Source organism: Symphalangus syndactylus, chromosome 5, assembly GCF_028878055.3.
Source record: "Symphalangus syndactylus isolate Jambi chromosome 5, NHGRI_mSymSyn1-v2.1_pri, whole genome shotgun sequence".
In the NCBI taxonomy this organism is placed as follows: domain Eukaryota; kingdom Metazoa; phylum Chordata; class Mammalia; order Primates; family Hylobatidae; genus Symphalangus; species Symphalangus syndactylus.
The window spans coordinates 21,579,873-21,592,139 of NC_072427.2; the positions used below are offsets into that span (position 1 = coordinate 21,579,873).

The window sequence follows — 12,267 nt, forward strand, 5'->3', positions numbered from 1 at the left end:
CTATAAACCTCAGAGAACTCCCAAAGGCATTTCATTTTCAGTGGGGTAGTCAAAGGATAAACATGTTTCATGAAGATTAGGTTTCAGGCAAAAATTGCAGTAGGTGGGGTGATGAGGGAAAGCTAGAGGTGGGGCACTATGCAGGACCTATTGCAGTGGTTCAGGCGCAAGGTATGACCAGGTATGACTAACTTAGTGCAGTAGTTTGGGAGAGGAGGGAATGAGAGAAGGAAAAACTGACTAGTGACAGATTGGATTTGGTGAGTGAAAGGGCGGAGAGTGGAGGGTGACTCAGAGGTTGGGGTTTACCAGCTTAGAAGGACTGTGATAACATGCCACAATTTGTACAGTGCTCTATGGTTTACCAAATGCTATTTTTGTACCTCATCTCATTTGATGTTCCCCAAACCATGGGGAGGTGGAAAGGAGGGATTTTATTTTCCCTGTTCAAGGCCTGAAGAAGCAGAAACTCAGAGATTGAATGACTTGTTCAAGTTTGTGGTGACCACTTACAGACACAGGTTCACTGTAATGGCGTAAGGGAGAAGTCAGAGGAAAGCGAAGTTAGGGAGTTTTTAAAAAACCTTTCTTGTCTTTTGGTTCTGAGTTCATCTTATAAAAATAAACTTTTACTTTTCCTGATTGTAAAAGTCATATTCATTGTAGAAAACTTGAAACGTATAGAAAAGAACAAGGATCGGCCGGGCGTGGTGGCTTATGCCTGTAATCCCAGCACTTTGGGAGGCCAAGGCGGGTGGATCACAAGGTCAGGAGATCAGGACCATCCTGGCTAACACGGTGAAACCCCGTCTCTTCTAAAAATACAAAAAATTAGCTGAGTGTGGTGGCAGGTGCCTGTAGTCCCAGCTACTTGGGAGGCTGAAGCAGGAGAATGGCATGAACCCAGGAGGCGGAGTTTGTAGTGAGCCGAAATCGCGCCACTGCAGTCCAGCCTGGGTGACAGAGCGAGACTCTGTCTCAAAAAAAAAAAAAGCAAGGATCACTTAAATTTTACAATCACTTAAATTGCAGTCCGGAGATAATGTCTCTTAAAATGGTGGTGTGTATCCTTCCATCCATGTAGATTGCTTTAAATAACTGTAATTAAAAACTTTTTTGGGCTGGGCATAGTGGCTCATGCCTGTAAATCCCAGCACTTTTGGGAGGACAAGATGGGAGAATCACTTGAGGCCAGAAGTTTGAGAACAGCTTGGGAAACGTAGTAAGACCCCCATTCTCTATAAAAAAATAAATGAATAAATAAATTAGCTGGGCATGGTGGTGCACGCCTGTAATCCCAGCTACTTAGGAGACTGAGGTGGGAGGATTGCTTGAGGCTGGGAGTTTGAGGTTGCAGTGAGCTATGATTGTGCCACTGCTACCCAACCTGGGTGACAGAGTGTGACGCTGTCTCTTAAAAAGCAAAAAACAAAAATATTTTTTAAGCAGTTTTGTTTTTCAGTTCTGGGAGGCATTTATTATTTATTTAAATGTTGTCCCCTTAAGTTTTCTCATTTTCTCTTCTGCAGCTCCCTCCAAAAGATAGATTGAGACGCATCTTGATCTGTCTTCCATGTCTCTTTACTTTTCTTTTACTTCCCCTCTCTGTGTGCTATCTTCTGGGAGGATTTTTTAGCTCAATATTTTAAGTCACAAATTCATTCCTCAAGGTCTACTCAGCTCTTTAGCCCACTGAGTTTTTAAATTTGAGTTTTTGTCTTCAATCTATGGTTTGCTCTTTTTTCTTAATTGCTTTTTCATGTTTTACGGTTGCAGCATACTCCCTTATCTCTTTGAGGATATTAATTATACTCACTTTAAAGTCCTATTCTGATGGCTGTTTATTAAAAACACTTTTTATTGAGTTATAAATGTAATCAGCCAAGGTGTACAAAATCCCTAAGTGTACAGCTTGATGAATTTTCCTCATGCTCCCATGTAATTACCACCCAAATCAAGATGGAACATTTCTAGCATTCCAGAAGGCTGTCTTGTGGCTGTTTACTGTTTTTTAGTATTTTTAACATTTTATGAAAAATCTCAAAATACAGCAATCTTGAAGGATTTTTCACAGGGTACCCCTGTATACCCAATGCCTGTATTTTACATTAGCATTTTATTGTACTTGCTTTATCACATATATCCATGTATCCATTCCTCTACCTATCATACTCCTTTTTCTTTGATATATTTGAAAGTAATTGCAAATGAGGATGGGAGCGGTGGCTCATGCCTGTAATCTCAGCACTTTGGGAGGCCGAGGCAGGTGGATTACCTGAGGTCAGGAATTCAAGACCTGGCCAACATGGTGAAACCCCATCTCTACTAAAAATACAAAAAATTAGCTGGATATGGTGGCAGATGCCTGTAATCCTAGCTACTAGAGGCTGAGGCAGGAGAATCGCTTGAACCCAGGAGGCGGAGGCTACAGTGAGCCGAGAGCACACCATTGCACTCCAGCCTGGGCAACAAGGGCGAAACTGTCTCAAAAAAAAAAAAAAAAGGGAGAAAAAGTAATTGTAAATGTTAGTATACTATACTTCCCCTTAAATATTTCAGCATGAATTTGATATTTGTTTAGGTTTTTTCCTTTTGAAGCAACATTTACACACAATGAAATGCACAAATATTTAGTGTATATTTGCTGAGTTTTGACAAATGCATACATATATCTGTGTAATCCAAACCTCTATGAAGTTATAGAACATTATTTTCATTCCAGAAAGTTTCATTATGCTCCTTATTGGAAAATCTCTTCTTGCAACCAGCCCTCTGATTTTTTTCTTAGCATACATTAGTTTTGCCTGTTCTAATTTTAATGTGAGTGGAGTTACACAGTATGTACCTTTTTTTTTTTTTTTTTTTGAGGCAGGGTCTCCCTCTGTTGCCTAGACTGGAGTGCAGTGCTGTGATCATAGTTAACTGCAGCCTTGACTTCCCTGGCTCAAGTGATCATCCTCCCACCTCAACCTCCTGGGTAGCTGGGACTACAGGTACGCACCACCACGCCTGGCTAATTAAAAAAAATTTTTTTTGTAGAGACAGGGTCTCACTATGTTGCTCAGGCTGGTCTCAAACTCCTGGGCTCAAGCAGTCCTCCTGCCTCAGCTTCCCAAAGTGTTGGGATTACAGGTGTGAGCTACCATGCCCAGTGTATGTACTCATGTAAGACTTCTTTCCCTAAGCATTATGTTTTTGGGATTCATCTATGTTTCATGTCTCAGTAGTTCATAATATTACATGATTAACTTTTAAAAGCTCATGATAAATATTGTTAAATTGCCCTCCAGGAAAATGTGATAAGATTTTGTAGTTAAAAAATCCCTGAGTGGCTGGGATTATAGGCATGCACTACTTTACCCTGTCTTGTGGTCAGATTTTTATTTCATAAGGTGCATGTGAGAGTGCTTTATGGGGCATTCATCAATCTGACTGTGAGAGGTGGTATTTTATTGGTATTTTAGTTTGAACTTATTTCATTTATTATTTGTTACTCTTTATTTCTCCCAAGTATGTTTTGGACATTTGAACGTCCTCTTCTGTGAATTTTTCATGTCTGTTGCCTATATCTCTATTTAGGTTTTAGAAGTTAAATTATTACTTAAAAGAACTTTTTAATAAGTTTGAATGTTAAATTTTGACCTCTTGTGCATTGCAAATTTTTTTCCTCAAGTATGTTTTTCTTTTTTTTAGGTAATGTTTAAAAAATTTTTTTTAATTTAAGTATTTTTAGAGCTAGGGTCTTACTCTGTTGCCCAGGCTGGAGTGCAGTGGCAGCCTCACTGCAGCCTCAAACTTTTGGGCTCAAGTGATCCTCCCACCTTAGCCTCCTGAGTAGCGGGGGCTATAGATGTATGCCACCATGCCTGGCTGATTTTTAAAATTTTTAAAAAAGCGACAGGGCCTCCCCGTGTTATCCAAGTGGTCTTGAACTCCTGGGCTCAGAGGATACTCCTGCCTTAGCCTCTCAAAATGCTGAGATTACAGGCGTGAGCTACCATGCTTGGCAGGTATTTGTGTATCTAAACATAGAAAAAGTATAATAAAAATACAGTATAAAAGATAAAAAATGGGCTGGGCATGGTGGCTCATGCCTGTAATCCCAGCACTTTGGGAGGCTGAGGCGGGCAAACCACTTGAGGTCAGAAGTTCAAGACCAGCCTTGCCGACATGGTGAGACCCCATCTGTACTTAAAAATACAAAAATTAGGCGGGTATAGTGGCGCATGCGTGTAATCCCAGCTACTCAGGAGGCTGAGGCAGGAAAGTCGCTTGAACCCAGGAGGCAGAGATGGCAGTGAGCCGAGATCGCACCACTACACTCCACCCTGGACAACAGAGCAAGACTCTCTCAAAAAAAAAAAAAGGTGGTACACTTATATAAGGCACTTACCATCAATGGGTCTTACAGGACTGGAAGCTGCTCTCAGTGAGTCAGTAAATGAGTGGTGAGTGAATGTGAAGGCCTAAGATATTACTGTGTGCTACTGTAGACCTTATAAACACTGTACACTTAGGCTACACTAAATTTGTTTTAAAAATTTTTATTTCTTCAATAATCTCAGCTTACTGTAACTTTTTTACTTTAAAGTTTTTTTAACTTTCTGACACATTTGAAGTAATACTTAGCTTAAAACATGAACATATTGTATAGCTGTATGTAAGTATTTTTTTCTTCACATACTTATTCTATAAGCTTTTTTCCATTATAATTTTTTTTCTTTTTGAGACAGGGTCTCACTCTGTCACCCAGGCTGGAATGCAGTGGTGCAGTCTTGGCTTACTGCAACCTCTGTCTCCTGGGCTCAAGCTATCCTCCCACCTTAGCCTCCTAAGTAGCTGGGACTACAGGCGTGCACCACCATGCCTGGCTAATTTTTTATATTTTTTTGTAGAGATGGGGTCTTGCTATATTGTCCAGGCTGGCCTTGAACTCCTGAGCTCGAGCAATCCATCCACTTTGGCCTCCCAAAGTGCTGGGATTACAGGTATGAGCCAACGCACCCAGCCTTGATTTTTAAATTTAATAATAAATTGCAGCCATTTTCCCATGTTATTAATTTCTTCAGAATATTTATATGATGGTACTAATGCTGCCATGTTGCCATGTACATCTTTTTTTTTTTTGGAGACAGAGTTTTGCTCTCATTGCCCAGGCCGGAGTGCAATGGTGTGATCTTGGCTCACCGCAATCCCCACCTCCCAGGTTCAAGCAATTGTCCTGCCTCAGCCTTCCAAGTAGCTGGGATTACAGGTGCATGCCACCATGCCAGGCTAATTTTTTTGTATTTTTAGTAGAGACAGGGTTTCTCCATGTTGGTCAGGCTGGTCTTGAACTCCCAACCTCAGGTGATCTGCCCGCCTCGGCCTCCCAAAGTGCTGGGATTACAGGTGTGAGCCACCGTGCCCGGCCATGTATGTCTTACAACAGGTTTAAGATGGGTACAATTTTATAAGGCTTTGTGCACAAAGACATGGATTTATTCTTAGAATCTACTTGTAAGTCTTAATTTCAGGTTTTAAAACATTTTAGGGTAGTCTGTAATGAAAAAGCCCTAAATTAAAATTTTTTTATGTGTAAACTTGGCTTTAGATAAGTTACATTTACTTATTGAAATCTTCCATTTTCTTAAGAATTAATTCCTGAGTGGGACCTTTGACTTTACCATATCCAACTTACTTTCTCAATTTATGGAGGAGGAAATCGAACCCCTAAGGCAGTTGTGAGACAGGTGCAAGATCACACTGCAAGTATTGGTGAAGCTGGGACAAGAACCCCAAGCTAACGCTTGTCCTTTATCCCATGGCACCTTTTATATTCATGGGAAGTGAACCAGTTACTTCACTCCCTTTGGTCACTGAGATGGCCTGGCCTCAGACTTTGCATTCTAATTCAGGTTTGCAAAGTGTAGCCTTGTCCAGCAGGCTTTACTGTATCAGAAGCAATAAAGAAGTTGAACACTTGGAATTTCTAAACTTGGATGTCATTAGAGGAGTTGCTAGATTATTGCAAAATGGCTCTGTTTTCATTTTGAATGCATGTACAGATACCTATTTTTTCATCTCAGTTTGTAACCCATACATTTGGGGTTGGAGTTGGCATGCAGTGAAAACTACAGTATTTATTAATATGTAGTCATTAACTGTATTTTTGATCAGCTTCGTTTACTGCCCTAACATTTTTAGGTAAAAACAGGAAGTCTTATTCCTTTTTTCTCCCCAAATCATTATGCCCTGTCTTTTTGTTATTCTGGAATTAAGAAATAGGGTCTTAAAAAGCCAAAAATTTCCCGTGAGGTGAATTATAGTAAAGGCTTTCGTTGGGATGAAGAAGGCAGGGATAAAACCCTGTGGGCCAGCAGTATTTTCAAAAGGCACAGAACACCTCTGTGGAGATAATTGATAGTTGACTATATGAGCAAACATATACTTGTTTTCAATATTGCTAAAAATCAGTTCTTCCATTAGACACTAATCTCTAATGAGATTAGTTTTCAGACACTATGAGTTAGAAATTGTTTTAGTGGTTTTCTAGTGTGACTTCTTGAACTCCATAGTAGGTATTCTCTTGTCAATTCTCCCATCTACTCAGAGAACTCCAGTTTGGTAAATTTTCCTGATAGGTCACATTCTTTTTTTTGAGACGGAATCTTGCTCTGTCACCTGGGCTGGATTTCAGTGGTGCAATCTTGGCTCACTGCAACCTCCACCTCCTGGGTTCAGGCGATTCTCCTGACTCAGCCTTCCAAGCAGCTGGGATTACAGGCACCCGCCACCACAGCTAGCTAATTTTTGTATTTTTAGTAGAGATGGGGTTTCACCATGTTGGCCAGGCTGGTCTTTGAACTCCTGACCTCAGGTGATCTGCCTGCCTCGGCCTCCCAGTGTGCTGGGATTACAGGCGTGAGCCACCGCTCCTGGCCCATATTCTTTATTGAACAATAAAATATTCCCTCATTCATTCAGCAAACGTTTGGTGCTTACGATGGGCTAGGAACTGCACTAGACACTTGCTGATAATGTGATGATGAATAAGATGTGGCCTCCCTTTTTTGTTGTTGTTGCTGTTTTTTTGTTGTTTTTGAGATGGAGTCTCGCTCTGTCACCAGGCTGGAGTTCAGTGGTGTAATCTTGGCTCACCGCAACCTCTGCCTCCCGGGTCCAAGCGATTCTCCTTCCTCAGCCTCCTGAGTAGCTAGGACTACAGGCGGGCACCAGTACACCCAGCTAATTTTTTGTATTTTTAGTAGAGATGGGGTTTCACCATGTTAGCCAGGATGGTCGTCATCTCTTGACCTCGTGATTCACCTGCCTCGGCCTCCCAAAGTGCTGGGATTACAGGTGTGAGCTACCGCACCCGGCTGGCCTCCCTTTTGAGATGATAAGCTCACAAGACCACAGGCTTGCCTCTAATTTGTGTGTGTGTTTCCACTGCCCCCTTGATTTTATAAAACCTGTATAGAAATCTAAACATATTGTTGCTGCAATACAGTTAAAAAGAGCGGGGGAATTGAAATCTGAAAACTTGCGTTCAAATTCTGGGCTTTCTCTTTGGCTTTGGTACTTATTTAGCTGTGTGAGCTGGAGCAAATTGAATAACTTGTCTGTGAGCCACAGTTCCTTGTATATAAAATGTGGACATGAGAGAAGGTATAGGAAGATACCTTCTAATCTGTTAATGCACCTTAGAAGTGACAGACTTTTCTTGTTTTTCTTTGCCTATTAACCAGAATTTTGTTTTCTCACCAGTGGGTCACTGGAGAAGGAAGCTGTGTTATAATCCTTTCAGTGCTGCTGAATATACTGATAATGGAAAAATAAACAGGGGTGCACTGATTTTCTGGCCTGTAAACCAAAAAACAGTTTTCAGTGCCAGAAGCTGTGTTTGTCTTACAAGGCCAAGAATGTTTCTGCAGTGTAGGACAGCTTCAGATCCCACTGAATCTCTTGGGTAATCACATGGTTTTGGTTTAGGTTCAGTTGTTTATAGGGCTAGCTTTGCTTACTCTGCTCAGTTTCTGCTGTAGTAAAATAATGTAGGCTGGCTGGAGGTGGTCTCTGGTCAGGGTTATTATGAACTGGCCTTGTTCTTCTAGTGTGCAGGCCCTGGCTAATCGGAGAAGTGTACCTGTCCCATGGCTAGGCTCTGGAAAGACCTTCAAGCATGGCATGTGAACTGGGCCCTGGCTCCTCCCCACCAGGTCCATTTGGAGTCAGTGGTTTCTAAATGGTAGCAGTGAGGGCTTTGCTCTGGCCCTCAGCCTTCTTAGCTTTCTCTACCACTGTAGAGCCAGGTAGCTAAAATAATCTGCCTTGTTTTTCTTCCTCATGAGGAAATTTTCTGGAATTTTTATCCCACCTTATCCATTCTTCTGAAAAACTTGTTTTCAGACCTCATTTTTCTAATTCCCAGATAACCACAACCCACATGCAGAGGTCTAGGAGATCTGTACCCTGCAAGCAGAGGTTCAGAAAAGGAGCAGAGTGAGCAAATGCAGATATGATTGTTCTATTCCCCTGTCTAACACCCCCTGTAACTCCCAGTTGCCAAATTCAGACTCCTTTCTTTGGTCCGTAAAGCCCAGCCCGATGGGTTCCTGCCCCCTCTCCAGCTTCTTCCTGTGCCTCACACACTGAATGCCTTGAGTACTCACATTTCCAGGGACTTGATAACTTCTGGACTTTTGATGGTGCAGTTTCCTTGCCAGTGCTCCGCAAGAATTTCTTCCCAATTTAATCAGTGTAATTAACAAAAAAAACCTCGATGAAGGTAGAGCGCTAAGAAGGAAGTAGGTAACTGTTAAAAGATTTTATGTGTGGAAAAAATGCCCCCCCCCCTTTTTTTGTATTTGCAGTATTCCATTACAAAAACTAAAAGGAAAGACTAAGATAGAATAAAGGGTTCCAACTGTCAAGGTCATGCATGTTCAGAGGATGGAGAGGTTCCTGTGGTCTGCTGTAGGACAGTTTTTCCCTCCTGACTGTTTCACTATGGCCTTGAGGACCCAGAGAGTGGAGGAAGGTCGTGGAGAATGGATGGATATCCTAGGGACTGGAGGAGCATGGTGGCTGGTACTGGGTATCCTTGTTGAACTCCAGGAGGGATCTGAGGTTGTTGAAGTGGCTTCACCTTGTTGGGCACCTGAAGACGTCATTACAAATCAAAGATCTTCTGGATTTGATGGTGCACTGCTGAGTGTTGGATTATGAGATCACAGTGTGAGTATGTGGCACAAACACACTTTCTGTGATCAGCTTGACACATTTCTAGCTGTGACACCTTATTAAAGCATGGGTCACTAACCTGGAAATAACTAAGACTGGTATAACGATAAAGCTGTCATGTATTGACTGTTTACTGCATACCAGGCACTGTTCTAAGTACTTTGTGCATGAGCTAAGTTAATCCTATGACAATCCAGGGGGCTTGAGGTTACCTTAAAGGTTCACCTCTTCAAAATTCTACCTTTTTTCTAAGAGATGGGGTCTCGCTATGTTGCCCATGCTCGTCTTGAATTCCTGGCCTCAAGTGATCCTCCTGCATTGGCCTCCTGAAAAACTCCCACACATGTAAAGCAGCTTTTCAGTTTGTGGACACCAGCTTGGGTGCCCTAAAGTTCAATTCAATTCTGACTGGAATTAGTGTAGACCCTCCAGGTTAAGGACTCAGTCCCATGAGGCTGCCCCCCAGTTCAGATGCCAGTCGAAAGTAGTAGGTCTTTAGGTTGCCCCTAATTGTTGTCTGACTTGGCTACGAATTGGAAGTGCTCATGACCACCCTCTTGGGATTGATGATTTGCTAGACTGGCTCACAGTTTACTTACTAGATTACCAGTTTATTAGGAAGGATATATTTATTAAAGGATACAAATGAACAGACAGACAAAGAGGTGATACACAGGGCTAGGTCTAGAGGGTCCCAAGCACAGGAGCTTCAGTCCCTGTAGAGTTGGGTGCGCCACCCTCTGGCATGTGGATGTGTTCTTGTTCACCAACCTGGATGGTCCCTGGACACATCCTTTTGGATTTTTATGGAGGCTTCATTACATAGGCATGGTTGATGAAATCACCGGCCATTGGTTATCAGCTCGACTTTCAACCCATTTCCTCTTCACTTGATCTTAGCCAAAAGGCCGAGAAGCGGTCCCCATTTTCTCTCATCTTTCCTGGGGGAGATGGGGGAGGTATGCTGGAAATCTCAACCCTTTAATCCTATGGTTGCTTGCTGCGGTAACCAGCACCCCATCTTGTGGTTATCTAGGGGCTTTCCACAAATCACCTCATTAGCATAAACTCCGGTGTTGTGGAAGGGGCTTGTTATGAATAACGGAAGTCACTTCTTTCACCTTTATTGGCCTGGAGCTGCTCCAGAGCTGTTTCAGGACAAAAGACTAAATATTTTAACAAAAGATAAGCTATAAGCAAGGAATTGTGGAAGAAGACCAAAATATGTATTTCATAATCACAACTATACTTTGATATTTCTGTATTTTTCATTTTACTTTTTTGAGTTTAGTGAGATGTCATGAATTTTTTTTTTTTTTCAGACAAGTTTCCTGATTATATTGGTCAGGTTTCTTTTGACTGTAAGTGACATAATCCATTCTAAACTAGCTGAAGCCAGAAGTGGAATTTGTGGATCACCATATTCTGGCTTACATAACCAGACCAAGGGAAGGACATGGGTATGCTGGCCTCTGGTACAAATGAAACCAGGACTCTTTTTCCATCTTTCCCTGTCATTGGTGCCATCTTTGTTTCTTTGGGCTGCTTTTTGCTGTTCAACAGGAAACAATATCCATCAATAGCTCCTGGCCTCACATTTTATAGCTTCATCAGTAGAGAGCTTCTTCCCTTAATTCCAATTTGAAAATCCTAGGGAAAAACCAAGATGGGCCTGGCTTGGAAACACCTGCCCACCCCAGCAGCCAGTGGACGACCTCTGCGATGGGCAATAACTTTCACAGAACAAGATAGTTGGAATGAGGGGGAGCACCCCTCAGAGGAGGTGAGGGTACTGATCAGTACAATAGCTGTCCCTGCACTGGGTTTCAGCCCAGGCCCCAAACGCTTTTCAGCGTAAGAATTAATAATACTTTTATATGTAATGATAGTTTTTATTCCTAATCTGACTCTGAGGCAGTTTGTATTCTGAATTGTTAGAGAACTTTTCCACTTACTCTGTTTGCTAAGAGAAGAATAGGTAATTTGTAGGAAAATTTCAACAAGGTTTGACATAGAGCTTCCCAGTTGACCTCCCTTACTTCGTGTAGCCTGCCTAAGAGATATTTAATTACCCTGCATTGCTCATCACTTCTCATTTTACCCTGTCCTTAGAGAAGAGTGGAAGACTCTTCTCAAAGCAGTGATTCAGGTACTAAGGCTCCTTCTATCTGTGGCTCTTTTATCTTCAACATGTGGTTACCAAGGTTGCCATGCTTGTCTATATGGACAAGCTCCCAAAAGGGGAAAAGAGCATGGAGGGTCATGAGTGAGAGGTTTTTAACGGCCAGGTCTAGAAGTGGTCCATGTCAGTTTATTTACTTTCCATTGGCCGTGTGGCCACCCTTCACTGAAGGCTGGGAAATACAATCTAGCTGTGTGCCCAATAAGAAGAGGAACTGAGTTTGAGCAGCCAGCAAGCCAGCCTCTGCCACAGCTTCTTTGATAACATTTGTTGCTTCCCCTTTTCCCCTTTGCCATGCTTAGTAGTTGTGTAGTTTGGGTGGGATTGAGCTCATTTCCGGCTCCAGGGTGGGCCCCAGCAACCTCCTTGCCCCATTTATTGGTTCAGTAATAGATACATAACCCAGGCCCAAGCTGAGCAGGACATGGAATTCCTCTGGTCCCAGTTACTAGTTCAGGGGCAGGTATGTCATAGAAACTGTCCCAATCAGACTATGGAGTGTTTGGGGGAAGATGTTCCTCCCACCTCCCTCACAACCCCCCACAGTGAGAACAAAGCCAACTCCTGGGTGAGAACAGGCTTAGAGAATTGCAAACCCATAGAGTGAAGTCCTACCAAACCTTTCTTGAAGCTTGCAAGAGCTGACCCTGGACTCTGGTTAGCATGAGGCAGTAAATCCACTCTATCACATAGTACTTTAAGATTGATTTTCTTACTTGCAACCATAAGCATCCTGGCTGATACAACCAATAAAATGGAAGAGGAACAGGGAGAGAGAAAGGATGCAATCTGAATATCTAAGTTCTGCTTCTGTTCGTTGCTATCAGTTCTATGATGTTTCTTTGAATACTTGAACACAA

The 12,267-nt window shown here is 42.3% G+C and overlaps 1 protein-coding gene across 6 annotated transcripts in view; it reads left to right on the forward strand.

Moving 5' to 3' along the window:
• Window positions 1–12,267, forward strand: part of PDE8A (phosphodiesterase 8A) — a 163,769-nt gene that overhangs the window by 11,998 nt on the left and 139,504 nt on the right. The window contains exon 1 of one of the 6 annotated variants that reach the window (XM_055277377.2): window positions 2,891–2,993. The exons of the other annotated variants lie outside the window; for them this stretch is intronic. The gene's annotated coding sequence lies outside the window, so the exon portion shown is untranslated. Of the gene's footprint in view, window positions 1–2,890; window positions 2,994–12,267 lie in introns of those variants that run through there. 6 annotated transcript variants of the gene reach the window in all.